Consider the following 10,883-nt stretch of genomic DNA (forward strand, 5'->3'; position numbering starts at 1 on the left):
AAACAATTTCGGCTACATTTTCCAATTGCAATTTTTCTTTGGACCCTAATGCTTTAGTCACTGCTCATCAAAGAGCTTTCATTACTTCACATCTTCTGGCTGTTCCTGTCTTAGAAAACAGCATTGGATTCCAGCACTCTTCCTTGAGTCCTCATTGGTGCTAACGCAGTGCCTCTCTCTGCTGTAAGGTGCTACAGGGGCTGGGGGAGCCCTGCACCTCCCCGTGGTTCATGGCCTGCTTTCCTTCCTTTCCCTCTCGTATCCCCCAAGGCAAACATCTCAAATGCACCATTTAACCCCACCCCACCCCCCTCTTTCCTTCACCTCTGTTTGATCTCAGGCTTTAAAACAAAAATCGAGTCATTCAAATTGACTTATTCAAACTAACAAAATGCGGTTTTACACAACTCTCACCACAAAACACTATTTGTTTTCAGTCGCTAAGTTGTGTGCGACTCTGTGACCCCACGGACTGCAGCAAGCCAGTCCTTCAGCTTCTCCCGGAGTTTGCTCAAACTCGCATCCATTGAGTTGGTATAGAGATGGGCAGAATAGAAAGAAGTAAAGTAATTCAAATGGATGTTTGTTTATTTAGTGCAGGAAGACTGACAGGTGGGGGGTGGGAGTGGGGGTGGTTGAGGGGGCAGGTTTCGGCTTTGGCATTCTGTCGCCTCCCACTTACTCCACAGGACTTGCTCCTGGACCTTAGGACTTGCTCTCTGGGCAGGCGAGCTGATTATTTCTGTGGGAAGACAATCTGCCATTTATTTGATCCACACTTTACTTTTTTTCTTTCCCCATCCTCCTCTTTTTTTTTTTTTTTTTTTAATAACTAAATATCTTTAGATTTTAGCCTGATTTTAGCTTGAGGCTAGAGAGTTGGTCTGGGACCCTCAGGCGTTTGCATGCCAAGGGAGGGAAAGCCAAGGTTGGCTTGTGCGTGGATACCTATCAGACATAAAGGCATCAGATGATGCTTTTCTAGATTAGACAAATACACACCAACCTACTTCAAAAAGCTTGTGTTTTCTCCAGCACACTCATCTCCTTAAACTTAACACCAGGCTTATGGAATATTGGGAATTTCATAGCACGTGCTGGGCTGTGCTTAGTCGCTCAGTCACGTCCGACTCTTTGCAACCCCAGGGTCTGTAGTCCCCCAGCCTCTTCTGTCCATGGGGATTCTCCAGGCAAGAATACTTAAGTGGGTTGCCATGCCCTCCTCCAGGGGATCTTCCCAACCCAGGGATTGGACCCAGGTCTCCCACATTGGAGTATTTTTTACCATCTGAGTCCCCGGGGAAGCCCATTTCATAGCATAGTTACATGCTATAAAGTGATTCACTCTTTATTTGTTTATTTTTGGGTATGCTTGGTCTTCGTTGCTACACACAGGCTTTCTCTAGTTGTGCTGCGCAGGCTTCGAGTTGCAATGGCCCCTCTTGTTGCAGAGCATCGGCTCTAGGCATGCAGGCTTCCGTAGTTTTGACGCATAAGCTTAGTTCCCTCCATAGCATGTGGGATCTTCCTGGACAAGGGATTGAACCTGTGTCCTCTGCATTGACAGGTAGATTCTTAACCACTGGACCACCAAGAAAGTCCTGAAAGTGATTCTTGACTCACAGAAAGAACTCAGAAAGGAACAGCCACACTGTCTTTGCCTTTCTAAGATGCCCAGACTATTGTAGGAAGGACTCCCTATGGAATGAAAAGCATTTCCACCATCACCAAGAACACATCAAATGTTGACTAAATAAATGATTTTCTTCGAACCCCGAACTATGCACGGGGTTCACCTGGGGTAATTATAGAAATACATAATTGTCCAAACTCTGCCCCAGGTGTTCTGATTCAAGGGGCCCAAGCTTAAGTATGTGTAAAAAGTGTTTCGGGTGATTCTAATCCGTGGGCAGGTCTAGACTTCTTGGGCAGGCTCTATGTTTTCCCAAGAAGATCCAGAATTAGTTTAGAAGAATCTGAAAAATAGATTTGTTGTTTAGTGGTCTCCACTGAAACTAGAACTATGTGGTTGTGCTTTAACTAAATAATTCTTTTACCATTAATACTGTGTGAAACTCTGGACCTCAGTCTCAACTGTATGGAAGAGGCTTAGATTATGTAGTTTCAGAGATCTCTCCCAGTTTTGATTTTCTAGCATATTATGACCCTGAATTTGTTTATCACTCAAATTCCTGAAGAGGATTACAGCTGGAGGAATTATGTAGGAATTTGAAAAAGGCTGAATAAGTAGATAAATAATAAATAACAGCACTTTGTAGATCCGAATCTTAAAGCTGACTCCCTGAAGGGGCTGGATAAGAATACAGACTTAATGGAGCTCAGTCTCTTGTGACCTTGGGCAGATTACCTAACTGCCTTGATTTTCTTACCTGTAAAATGGAGTCAGTAATAGTACCAGCATCACAACATTTTTGAGATTAAATGAGTTAATCCATGTGAAGTACTTTGAACACTGCTTGGCTACAAGTGCTCAATAAATATTACCTGTTATTATTGTGATTGCAAGGTTCCTTCCTTTTTACTTCAGTTCATTTAACTACAACCAAAAACACCTCTCTACCTTCAGGTCCTACTATCCCATTAGCTGAATGAAATTTATATCGAGGGGAAGAGCAAGCTCAACTGGTGTTGTGAAGGCAAGTCTGTTGCTGAAATCCTGTGAGAAAATCTTAAGGAGGGCAAAATCTAGATGTGTGAGTTGTCATGCCCCCACGTGGGACTGCCATAAACTGCTTGCTCAAGAAAGAGAACAATGTGGACTTCCCTGGTGGTCCAGTGGCTAAGACGCCGAGTTCTGAATGCAGGGGACCCAGGTTCAATCCCCATTCAGGGAACTAGATCCCACATGCTGCAATGAAAGATCCCACATGCTCTAGTGAAGATCAAAGATTCTGCCTTCTGCAACCAAGACCTGGTGCAACCAAATAAATAAATATTAAAAAAAGAAAAGAAAACAAGAGTGTTATCCTAAGGTTTTAATTGTGTTCTTAGACTCATCTTTCCCTGAGAAAATCAAGCATTCTCTCTAAAATCACCTAGTACAGGATCACCTCAGGTTCTGCCACACACTCAGAGCTTCTACGATGCTGCAAGAGACAAAGGGCATGGTCTGGGGAATCCTGATTCCAAGACCCACCATATTTTCTAATGCAGTGTGTGCCCTGGCTCTTTCACCTCCCATCTGTCTTCCTATCCAGGATTATAATTCTGAAAGAGTCATCATGACCATTTATAGAAGCAAGATTTCACCTCTCTCCTGCCACATCTATTACAGCTGTGGATTGTTCTTCTGAAACCAGAGGAAACAAGTCTAACGCTTGGAGGAATCCCTACTTCGAGTGAGTCAAAATAAAACCCTTTTTGATTCATGCAAGAAGACAAAGTAGGAGGCAATGATTGACTCACTCAAGGGTTTCTTATTTTAAGACATAGTACAGTTCTCTTCTTTGGCTTTCCTATTGTCTTTCAAATATAGGTTGGTATGCGAGCATTCATTTGGCAAGCATCAGAAGCCCCAGGTTGGGTCAGCCTATTTGGTTTCCAGTCTTGCCTCTGCCTTGTCCTTACTGCCCAGGCTTAAAGCCTCGACCTCTTTGGCTGTTTTATAGGATGGGTGGTCTGAGGGCTCTCTCCTCAGTGAAGTCTGTTTAGACATGACTTTTGGTCAATCTACTAAACATTTGTCTGTTTCTTAAAGTTAATTATTTTTTAATTTACCCTTTTGGCTGCACTGAATCTTTGTTGCTGCTCACAGGCTTTCTCTAGTTGCAACAAGCTTTCTCTAGTTGCAACAAGCTTTCTCTAGTTGTGGTGTGAGGGCTTCTCATTGCAGTGGCTTCTCATTGCCCAGCCCAGACGCTTTAGTAGTTGTGACACACGAGCTTAATTTCCCCGAGACAGGTGGGATCTTCCCAGACCAGGGATCGAACCTGTGTCCCCTGCATTGGCAGGCAGATTCTTAACCACTGGACCACCAGGGAAGTCCAGTATTTGTCTATTTTTGTTGGTCTTTCGGTACCAGCTTTTGGTTTCATTGATTTTTCTCTATGATCTTTCTTGTCTCTATTTCATTGAATTTTGACTCTAGTCTTTATTATTTCCTTCCTTCTGCTTGCTTAGGCTTGTTCTTCTTGTTCCAGTGTCTTATTATGGAAGTTCAGGTTACTGACTTGAGATCTTTCTCCTTTCTTAATGTAAGCATTCATCACTCTACATCACCCTTTAAGGAGGGCTTTAACTGAATTCTGTACATTTCAATACATTGTGTGTTCATTTGCATCCATCCCAAAGGATTTTCTGATTTCTTTTGATTTCTCCTTTGACCCATTGGTTATTTAGGAGTATTCTGTTTAATTTCCACATATTTCTGAGTTTCCCCAATTTTTCCCTGCTGGTGATTTCTAATATCATTTCACTGTAGTCAGAGGCCATACTTTGTATGATTTCTCTCCTTTTAAGTGTATTGAGGTTTGTTTAGTTTGTTTTGTGACTGCCATAACAAAATAGCATAGACTGGGTAGCTTAAAACAAAATGAATTTGTTTTCTTAGTTCTGGATGCTGGGAAATCTATGATCAAGGTGTTAGTTAGCCTGTTTAGTTCCTGATGAAAACTGTCTCCCTGGCTTATAGATGGGCACCTTCCTCACACAGTAGAGAGAGAGAGAGCGCGCCAGCTTGCAGGCATTTCTTTTTATTTTACTTCTAATTTTATTGAGATATAATTGACAAACAGCACTATATAACTTTAAGGTGCATAGTATAATGATTTGAATTATATACATCATGATATGACGACCACTGTATGTTTAGTGAACATCTATCATCTCATATAGACACAAAACTAAAAAAATAGAAAAACATTTTCTTATGACGAGAACTCTTAAGATTTAACAACTCTTATCGATAACATACAGCAGTATTAATTATATTTATCATGGACATTATATCCCTACTGCTACTGCTAAGTCACTTCAGTTGTGTCCGACTCTATGTGACCCCATAGACGGCAGCCCACCAGGCTCCCCTGTCCTTGGGATTCTCCAGGCAAAAACACTGGAGTGGGTTGCCATTTCCTTTTCCAATGTATGAAAGTGAAAAGTGAAAGTGAAGTCGCTCAGTCGTGTCCGACCCTTAGCGATCCCATGGACTGCAGCCCACTGGGCTCCTCCATCCATGGGATTTTCCAGGCAAGAGTACTGGAGTGGGGTGCCATTGCCTTCTCTGACATTATATCCCTAGTACTTATTTATCTTATAACTGAAAGTTTCTACCTCTTGACCACTTTCATCCAATTTCCCCTCCCGTCATGCCTTGCCTCTCAAAACTGCAAACCTGATCTCTTTTTCTATGAGTTTGTTTTTTTGTTGTTTTTGAAGTATAACTTTATGTTAGTTCCTGGCACAGGACATAGTGATTTGATACTTCTGTACATTTCAAAAGGATCATGTAATAAGTCTAGTTACAATCTGTCACCATACAAAGATATTACATTGTTACTGACTACATACCCCACACTGTACATATCATTCCCATGACTCATTTATTTTGCAACTGGAAATTTTTACCTCTTAATCTCACTCACTCATCTGTTTTTGTTTTTTTTTTCTCTTTCTACCTTCCTCTCCTCTGGCAACCAGCTGTTTTTTCTCTGTATCTATAACTGTTTCTGTTTGATTATGTTTGTCCATTTGTTTTGCTCTGTTAGATTCTACATGTAAGTGAAATCATACAATATTTGTCTAAATTATTTCACTTAACATAATACCCTCTGGGTCCATCCGTGTTGTTCCAAGATTTCATTATTTTCTATGGCTGAGTGATACTCTATTGTGGGCTTCCCTGGTGGCTCAGATGGTAAAGAATCTGCCTGCAACTCAGGGGACCTGGATTCGATCCCTGGGTTGGGAAGATCCCCTGGAGAAGGGCATGGCAAACCACTCCAGTATTCTGGCCTGGGGAATCCCCATGGACAGGAGAGCCTGGCAGGCTACAGTCCCTGGGGTCACAAAGAATCAGACATGACTGAGCAATGTAACGCCACGTCTCCTTAGGTTACTCTCCTATCTTGGCTGCTGTAAATAATGCTGTGGTGAACATAGGGCTCTTCACATCTTTTCAAATTTGTGTTTTCATTTTCTTTGGATGCAGCTGCTGGATCATGCATCTGTTCTACTTTAATTTTTTGAGGAGTCTTCAAACTGTTTTCCATAGTGACTGCACCAATTTACATTCCCACCAACAGTGCACGAGAGTTCCCTTTTCTCCACATTCTCACTGACTTGTTACTTGTTGTCTTTTGGGTCCTAGCCATTATGACAGGAGTGGGGTGATACCTCATTGTGGTTTTGATTTGTGTTTCCCTGATGATTAATGATACTGAGCATCTTTTCATGGGCCTGTTGGGAAAAATGTCCAACAAAGTGGGTATAGAGGGAATATACTACAACACAGTAAAGGCCAAATATGACAAGCCCATGGCCAGCATTATACTCAACAGTGAAAAGCTGAAAGCGCTTTTTCTAAGATCGGGAAGAAGATAGGATACACTGTCACCACTGTTATTCAGCATAGTATTGGAAGTCCTAGCCGCTTCTAATACTATCAATGAGAAAAAGAAATAAAAAGAATCCAAATTGGAATCGGAGAAGTGGAACTCCTCACCGTTTACAGATGACATGATACTATGCACTGCTGCTAAGTCACTTCAGTTGTGTCCGACTCTGTGTGACCGCATAGACGGCAGCCCACCAGGCTCCCCCGTCCCTGGGACTCTCAAGGCAAGAACACTGGAGTGGGTTGCCATTTCCTTCTCCAATGCATGAAAGTGAAAAGTGAAAGGGAAGTTGCTCAGTCCTGTCCGACTCTTAGCGACCCCATGGACTGCAACCTACCAGGCTCCTCCATCCATGGGATTTTCCAGGCAAGAGGACTGGAATGGGGTGCCATTGCCTTCTCCGATGCTATGCACAGAAAACCCTAAAGACACCACAAAAAAATAAATAAACACTAGAATTCATCAACGAATTCAATAAACTTGCAGGACACAAAATTAATATACAAAAACCTGTTGCACTTCCATACACTAACAGCAAACTAACTGTCAGAAAGAGAAATTAAGAATACAGTGCTACTTACAATCACATCAAAAAGAACAGAATAGCTAGAAATACATCTAAGTAAGCAGGTTAAAGACCTGTACGTTGATGAAAGAAGACAACACAGTTGGAAAGACATACCATATTCATGCATTGGAAGAATTAATATCTTTAAAATGATCATACTACCCAAGGCAATCTACAATATCGATCAAAAATATGCAATCAAAAATATTGATGCCATTTTTCATAGAACTGAAAGAAATAATTCTAAATTTGTATGAAACCATGAAAGACAAGAGCCACAACAATCCTGAGAAAGAACAAAGCTGGAGGTATCATGCTTCCTGTTTACAAACTGTATTACAAAGCTACTGTAATCAAAACAGTATGGTATTGACACAAAAATATACTCATAGATCAATGGAACTGAATAGAGAACCCAGAAATGAACCCACACTTATATAAGCAAATTATCTGTGACATAGGAAGCAAAACTATACAATGGAGAAAAGATAGCCTCTTTAATAAATGGTGCTGGGAAAAGTGGACATTAGCGTGTATGTGATTCAAATTGAGTTAATCTCTCACAACATATACAGCAACAAATTCAAAATGGATTAAAGACTTAAGCATAAGACCTCAAACCATAAAACTTCTAAAAAAATATAGGCAATATGCTCTTTGACATTGGTATTTCCTCTTATAAACATACTAATCCTTTCAGATCAGGGCCCCACCTATGACCTCATTTAACCTTATTACTTCCTGACTCCAAAATAGGCCTACCTTGGGGGGTTAGACATTTAAGATATGAATTTGGGGTTGGGCATAATTCAGTCCATAGCAGTGACCTAGCATACGGTTTATCCTGGAGAATGTTCCATGTGTGCTTGGAACACTTGTTGAGTAGAGTGCTCTCTAGATGTCTGTTAGGTCTAGTTGGTTTATAGTGTTGTTAAGGTCTTCTACTTCCTTGTGATCTCCATGGGATATGGAATCCTTAAGTCAGCTCTGAAGAATACTTCAGCTGTGTGAAGCCGACAGTAGTTCAACTTCTAAAGGACTGTTTATATCTGTGTAATCACAGCATCACTGTAAAGCAGATAGCCAGTGACATTAGTAAAATATTTTTTATAAATGGACAAGTGGAGGCCTGGAGTGATTAACTGATAGATCCAGGATCACAGTGAGTGAATTGCTGAGCACAGACAATGTCAAGTCTTTTGGCTGCTCCTACTGTTTCTTTTCCATCAGACTAAACTGCATTCCTTATGAACCAGTTATAAGGTAGCAGATGTGCTTACTGTGTGTGTGTGTGTGTGTGTGTGTGAGTGTGTGCGTGTGTGTGTGTGAGTACATGTGCAACAGAGAGAGACAAAGTACACTAAGCAGCCTTAAACTTCTGTTTATCCTAGAGCCACAGTCGAGTTTAATCATTCTTGGAATTCTTGTACATGAACAGAGTGTAGTATGCTCTCATTATTTACACAACATTCTCCTCTCCCTCTTGCCCGAGGGAGAAAGGGGCTTTCTCTGGAGCCCGTAGAGACCCTCCCCCAGCCCCTTATCTTTTCCAGCTGAAAGCCCGCACACGTCTGCTGCCTCCTTGGACTGTGCTATGGACGTGACCTGGGTGTCAGACTGACCATCAATAAGGTAGATAAGCTGCACACGGCTTCTCTATCCTGTGCTTCCTGCCTTCGCTCGTTCGCACCCGGCTGTCGACATAGTAGGCACTCAATCAATATTTATTGATTTGGTTTGCAGTGAGGCGGGGCTGAGCTGTACCCTGGTTAATGAACTAGCGATTCAGCGAGAGGAGGAGCTGACAGAGACCCTGGGAGACTCCTGGAGAAGAGTGGTCGATGAAGACCTCGAGGAACTGAGAAGCAGCAGGGGGTCCAGCAGGAGTGGGACGCCTGGACTCCCGTCCTGCCGCTGAGTTTCACCGCGTCTCAGGGAGCTGCCACCTCCGTCTCCTTGACTGTTATTATATGTGGGTGCTTCATCAAACGGGCTCCAAGGTTTATTTTTGCCTCAACATCTTTCTCATTCTGTGCAATGCTTTATTCCTTTGTTCACTTACTTTCATGCTCTGACCCAACAATACTTGCATAGCACCTATTTACAAATATTTATAAATATAATATTTATAAGGCACTTAGGTGGTGAGCACCAAGTAGACCTGGGCTGAGAGATGAGGAGGGAGATGCAGAAATAAACAATGAATCACTGCAGCCTTTGAACCAACTTTGATGAGTGGAGGAAGAGGACGGAAGATCGACATCCACACGGAAAACAAATACTGGGCAAGATGAGGTTGATGGCTCTCGAGGTTAAGTCCCAAGCACAGTCCCGACTAGATGGTGCACTCCTCAGGAGCCTGGGAAACCGAGCCCATGCCAAGGGAAAGCTGGGAGATAGAGCATAGTTCTTGAACAGGTAAGAGGGCTCAGTGGGATTCTCTTGAGCATTGACTGCTGTTTGAGGAGAGCATGGAACCCCTCTCACCTGCCCGCTGGAGACATGAAAAGTGGATGCATCCTGTGTCTAGGTATCTTGGGTTGAGTGGAGAACCCTCATGGAGGTGTTTCAGCTATTGGCCCTGTCCATCAAATAGGCCAGCAGCAGTCTCTGAGACCGGCTGCCCCACGGGGGCCCGTGGTCCTCCACAGCCCTGGCATGGTGTCAGTGCAGCCTGACCTGCAGCTGAGCACACAGCTTCTCTGCAGCTCAGCTCAGTTCCATGCCTGGTGATCACAGAGCCCATAGGCCAAACAGCTCATGCAAATGTCCAACAGAGCTTGTAAACAAAACCAAAACTGTAAAAGGAAATGAAAGAAATACCGAGTCATGTAGTCTCCCGTGCAGCCTGAAGAACCTCGCTGCCGTGGGTAACAGTGGGCCATGCAGCGCCCACTCCTGGGCTCTGAATGCCAGCAGTGCAGGGTACATTCACCTCAGTGCTCTTTGCATTAGACCAGAGAGCGCAAAGTTTCCCCTTGATCTGTGCAGGCAGCCCCAAAGAGGGGCAACTAGGGTGTGAGTGAAATCCTACAATGTCAGTGACAATGACAACAACATGGATTCCACTTATACGAGGTACCTAGAGTAGTGAAATTCATTGAGTCAGAAAGTGCACTGGTAAATGCCAGAAGTGGGGTGTGTGGGAGATAGAGGGAAAATGGGGAGTCTGTGTTTAATGGGGCCATAGTTTCAGTTTAAGAAAGTGAAAAATTCAGGAGATGGATGACAGTGAGAGCTTCCCAACAATGGGAATGTACTTAGTGCCTCTGAACTATACAGTTAAATATGGTTAAAATAGTATGTTTTATATTATATGACTTTTACTGCAATAAAAAGAATTTAAAAAAAGAAAATGACAACAGCACCACTCAGCGTATTGCTTGCTGTGTGCCAGGCAGTGTATTAAGCACTTAATGTACTATCTTTCTTTGTTCTCAATCCTATGAGATAGGGCTGTTGTCCTTGTTTTTAGTGATGGGAAGAGTGAGACCTGGAGAATTTAAGCAAACAGCACAATAATTAAAATCCAGACAGAGTAAAACTCCTAAAGACACCTTCCTAACTATTACTCCGTATTGCGCTTCTCATGACTCTGTTTTACCACACGTGAAAAATTAAGTCATGGAACACACACGTTGGAACATCTTTCCCTTCCTACGGCTTGAGTTTTGTTCTGAGTTTTGGGTGTTTCCGAAACATTTCTGTTGGATGTGTTTTTGTTTTTTTTTTAATATTGT

General features: G+C 42.6%; 1 long non-coding RNA gene across 1 annotated transcript; it reads left to right on the forward strand.

Moving 5' to 3' along the window:
• The first annotated feature begins 643 nt into the window (after window positions 1-643).
• LOC132657228 (uncharacterized) lies at window positions 644-10,499 on the forward strand. Its single transcript, XR_009595088.1, has 2 exons — window positions 644-8,775; window positions 8,887-10,499. It is a non-coding gene; the product is annotated as an uncharacterized LOC132657228 (long non-coding RNA).
• The last annotated feature ends 384 nt before the right edge of the window (window positions 10,500-10,883 follow it).

This window comes from Ovis aries, chromosome 9 (assembly GCF_016772045.2).
Source record: "Ovis aries strain OAR_USU_Benz2616 breed Rambouillet chromosome 9, ARS-UI_Ramb_v3.0, whole genome shotgun sequence".
NCBI classification, from domain to species: domain Eukaryota; kingdom Metazoa; phylum Chordata; class Mammalia; order Artiodactyla; family Bovidae; genus Ovis; species Ovis aries.